The following is a 5,440-nucleotide window of genomic DNA, read 5'->3' as shown; positions in this document are numbered from 1 at the left end:
AAAAAAAACAATGCAATTAAAAAATGGACAGAAGTCCTGAACAAATATTTCTCCAAAGAGGAAATACGGACGGCCAATAGACACATGAAAAGATACTCAAGGTCACTAATCATCAGAAAAATGTAAATTAAAACCACAATGAGATATTATCTCACAGCTGTCAGAATGGCTATCATCAATAAATCAAAAAACAACAAGTATTGGCGAGGGTGCAGAGAGAAGGGAAACCTCATATATTGTTGGTGGGATTGCAAATTGGTACAGCCGCTATGGAAAACAAGCTGGAGGTTTCTCAAAAAATTAAAAATGGATCTACTTTTTAACCCAGCAATTGCACTTCTTGGTATTCATCCAAAGAAAAACAAAACAATAATTCATAAAGATCTATGCACCCCCAAATTTATGGCAGAACAGTTTACAACAGCCAAGATATGGAAGCAACCTAAATGCCCATCAACAGACAATTGGATAAAGAAGTTATGCTTCATATACATAAAGGAATATTACTCAGCCATAAAAAAATAAAATGAAATCCTACCATTTACAACAACATAGATGAACCTAGACTTTATTATGCTGAGTTAAATAAATCAGACAAAGATAAATACCATATGATTTTATGTATATGTGGAATCTAAGCAACAAAAAGAACAAACTAATGAAAAACAGACTCACAAATATAGTGGACAATTTGGTGTTGGATAGAGGGGAAGAGGGCTTGGGGGACTGGGAGAATGGGGTGAAGGCCTAAAGAAATACAAATTCGTAGTTGGTCATGGGCATGGGGAGCATGGCATAGGGAATGCAGTTAGCATTAATATATTGACTAGGTGAAAAACCATAAAGGAGAAGTTGCAATTAGGGGGATCATTTAATAAATTATATAAATGTCTAACCAATGTACTATATACTTGAAACTAATTAAATTAATTAATTAATTAAAAAATAGTAGCCATCTTAACATTTCATGAGATGACATATAAGCTTTTAGTTTCTTAAGGATTTAGGAGTGTTTAGTTTTCTTTTGCTTAAACTGTGTCGAGCACATAGTAATATTCAATTTACAAAACAATGTCATTGATAGAAAATTACACTGGTGGAAAAAATATCTCTTTGTTAATATATAATTTATACAAACATATTGAAAAATATAATGTAAAATTTTAAAGGACATTCTCTTCTTATAAACATATTGGGAAGTCCATGCAGGACCACTAGTTCACATTATCTACACATAACCAAGAAACTACAAAACAATTTTTTTTTTTTTTAATGCCTACAGCACCTGCTATTCCTAGGTGGTCTCCCATCCAGATACTAAATAGGCCCATCCCTGCTTAGGTTCCGAGATCAGACGAGATCGGGCTCGTTGAAGGTGGCACGGCCTTAGCCAGAACAACTTTCCGATGCATTATTTATCCCTTATGAATGTACTCTTGCTTTTCTATGCTAATCCATAAATGCATGAGTACTTAGTTTTATTTGATGTCTTTCCCCAAAGTTGATGCTATCATTTCTCCTGTCACAGTTAAGGGGGAGGAGTGGGGGAGGTCAAGTGGCATTGACAAACGAGGGCTGAATGGGAGAAAATATTTATAATTCTGATAATGACCATGGTGAAGTCAAATTAATATTAAATTTATAAGAGCTAGGTCCTCTAAATTATTTATTATTTAAAGGCACCCCCCCTTTCTCTCAAGCCAGGACTGCTTCTATGGCAGGGATGAATCATGTCAGGAACAGAAAATAAACAAATTGTTCATTGAGGTTTAATTTTTTATGCATGCTTCATACCTAAGGAAATCAGAACTTGCAGATTAGAGCACATTCCAGCTGTTTCCTTTGTAAACCGTGTGTTATCCCTTTTACGTTACTTCAAGATAATAAACATTTTCTTCTCCCCGGGATTACACATGAACACAGTACAAAATTGATGTTAACCTGAGTTGTATGTAGATTATTGCAAGTTTCATCTTCAGACAATGGTCACCACAAATACTTCCTTTTGCTGGTGCTATCAAATCGTTCTTTCAGGTTTTATTGAGTTTGTTTATAAATGTGGGATTCAGCAGTTAAAACAATCACTAAAGTTTACCCAGTATGTTAGTATGTGAAGTCTTACATGTTACTCAACAAAGCAGTTGATTCTTCTCTTAATTAGACTGTGCTGAATGTAATCAGAAACACATTTCTCCTTGATAAAACTTTATTCCAATTCACTAACACAAAGACTGTATCTTCCATGCACTTTCTCCCTATGAAGGACATAATGAAAAAATGGACATATAAACATGTCAGTCTCACAACAGTAACTTTCTTAAATTGTATATGGAGAAAACCTTGTACAGGCTAAACAAACTCAATCATGTAACAAGTATCTACTGATTATTTCCTATATCTAAGGTACTATTTAGACAATCTCCGAGATAAAAAAAAAATATATATTAAGTAAATACATGGTCTGTAAGCAAAAGGAACATACTTATTTATTATTGAGAGAAGACACAAAAGAGCCCAAATCTACCACAAAACAAATATCCTGTACGAAATATGCATCTTCGAAGATAACTATCCATTCAAGGACTACTCTAATCAGTGTGCCTAGCTTGTTGTAGTGCTCATAGAGTCCTATTCTTGAATATCACCCCTGAACATTCTTCATTTTCAAAATCTGTCTCTCTCATAATGAAGACCAGCTCAGGAAGTATTAATAGGCTTAAATATGATATAAAAACTCTGGACTTTGTCAGCTTTAGAGTGTCAACAAGCTTTGCAGAAACTGAAAAAGACTGGTAAGCTGAGCTCCTTGGACAGACGAAATTCAAGATGTTTTGACATGTTATCATAATCTAACAAAATAACTAGGTTATATCAATAACGTAGAACATTTACATTATTTACAAGTGCTCATTAGGCTAGTGATCATACTACTTAAGTGAGGCAAATGCTTAAAGGTTTCTTCAAATTCCTAGGCAGTTACAATAGTAAGCTGAAATCTATATGACATTTGTCCTCTTGAAATGTTAATAGCTTTCTATGTCTGCTACTTATTACTAGTAAGGCACTTAGAGTAACTTCAATAAAGATGCTCTATAAATACAAAGATCACATTTTTCTCTTTTCAAATTCTGTTTCTCCCCTATAGTTGTAATTTGTGTTTTAACTTTGTAATCTTCCTAACGTTCATGTGATTTCTTCTTTGGATATAAGATAATATTTCAAACATCTGTCCTTAAGGAATTGCCATTATGTTATTGGAAATGCAAGGGTTCACTAAATTATAGACAATTATCAAATACCTAGTGTGTTGCTAAACTTGGAAAAAGGTTAAAATAACAAAGGTATGATTCAAGCATGAGATGATCAAGGAGAAATTTATTAAGATATGTTTGTGGTGATTGGAGGATAGAAATACATGCTAATGGATACATTTGCCAGGATCACGTTGTTTAGGGACAGGGTATAAAAGAGTTCGCGTAAACTGCCAAGAATGAAGGTATGTTAGTTAACTATTGGTACTGTTACAAATTACCATAAATACAGTCACTTAAAATGACAATTTATTGTCTTATCTTCCTGGAGAAGTATAACATAGGTCTCACTGGGCTAAAATCAAGATATAAGCAGAATTTCACTCCTTTCTGGAGGCTCTAGAGGAAAATAAACTTTTTGCCATTTCCAGATTCTAGAGGCTAGCTGGATTCCTTGGCTCATATACCCCCCTTCTTCCATCTTCAAAGCCAATCAACTTTTGATTTTTCTCTGTCCTCACAGTTTTCTTTGACCATAGCCAGGAAAGTTTCTGTACCTTTAAGATACAGTGATTAAATTGATCACACCTGGGCAATCCACAATAATCTTATCTCGAGGTCCTAATTTTAGGTACATTTGCCAAATTTCTATTGACATGTAAGGTAATATATTCACAAATTCCTAGGATTTGGATATGGACATCTTTGGGGAACCATTATTTTATCTACTATAGAGAATATTTCATGTATGCAGTACTTTTGTTTTCTTTTGTTTTTTATCAAACAATATTTTCTTATCAAACATTGTGTGAAAAGCTTTTTGTTAGATACCAACAGCAATAAATTAATATTTTAAAGAAATATATAAAAATAAAGATAAATACTTAGATGTATAAATATAAAAATAAATATAGTTGCAGATATTGCTATGTATAGAAATGTACATGGGTAATTTATATACATATGGATGAAACATGTATGTATGTATGAAATCATCGTTATATTTCCTAGTTTTTATGTTTTCTAAAATACTTAAAACAGGGTTGTGTGCAGAAGAGATACTTGACAAATATCTACTGATGAATAAAATGAAGGTTCCCTCCCTTTTTGCTATGTGTGTTTTTTTGAACTCCTGAAACTTTAGAAAGTGGCCACCATTGTAATGAGGCCCTGAGATCATCCTATTTTACTGACAAAATTATAGACAAAGCAGAAAGCAAATAAATTATTACATTACGTTTATCATTTTTTTTCCTATTTGAGCTCAGATAGAAAATAAGGACACCAATCTGCTGACCTTAATTCCTCATAGACTTGAACTCAAATGAAGACATATTCCCAACTGTGCCTTATCTTACAGTGCCAAGGACTGTAAGATACCATGTACTTATATTTCAATAACTGTGTGTGCACACAGGTAATTTATGAGTCATGTTGATATAATAGCATTGACAACTGGACGGTTTTTGCAATGGAGCCTCATAGGCAAGGGCTGATAGAAAGATGGCTCTCTTTGAGTTACAGAATTGTGCCAGAGAGACACAAAAAACAACAGACCCTGCAGTGTTGTCATTAATTCAAATAAATACTTGCTGAATAGATAGCCTGGGTACATAAACTTTCTCTTTAACGATATTTCAAAAAAGAGTTAACTTTTAATGATAAAGTGAGTCTTTCTTCACTGTGAACTTATTCTCTGGGACTGTGTCTGTAAAATATTAAATAATAAAAATGTCTGAAAAATAGAAATCAAGTTTAATTGAATTAAAAAATTCTCAATGAACAAACCCTTCAGGCTAGACACAGTGCCATGTACTGTTAAACACACTGTTGATTTAGGAGTTAAGTATGAACTTTGTTCTCAAAAAGCTAATAATTTAGTTGATATAGTAATGTAAAAGCACATCCAATTTTTTTATATATGTATGATAAGAAGAGCCATGAAGAGATACTACATCCAGGTCTTTGTAATAGAAAGTTTTATAAAAGAGATTTAGAAGATTTATAGATGACTTTTATCATATTCTTTATTTCTTATTTAGTAAAGTATTTTTTTTCTCTCAAGGCCCTTATACATTCTTTAAATTTCATTGAGGACACTGAAAAGTGTTTATATGAGTTATAGCTCTCAATATTTTTATGAGAAATATAAATTTAAAAAATCATTTATTATATTTATTTAAAAGTAA

At 32.6% G+C, this 5,440-nt stretch overlaps 1 pseudogene; it reads right to left on the bottom strand.

The window, feature by feature from the left end:
* Nucleotides 1-1,273: 1,273 nt before the first annotated feature.
* LOC111742173 lies at nucleotides 1,274-1,392 on the bottom strand (annotated as a pseudogene).
* Between the last annotated feature and the right edge of the window lie 4,048 nt (nucleotides 1,393-5,440).

Source organism: Pteropus vampyrus, unplaced genomic scaffold, assembly GCF_000151845.1.
Source record: "Pteropus vampyrus isolate Shadow unplaced genomic scaffold, Pvam_2.0 Scaffold87, whole genome shotgun sequence".
In the NCBI taxonomy this organism is placed as follows: domain Eukaryota; kingdom Metazoa; phylum Chordata; class Mammalia; order Chiroptera; family Pteropodidae; genus Pteropus; species Pteropus vampyrus.
This window is presented reverse-complemented; position numbering and strand designations above follow the sequence as displayed.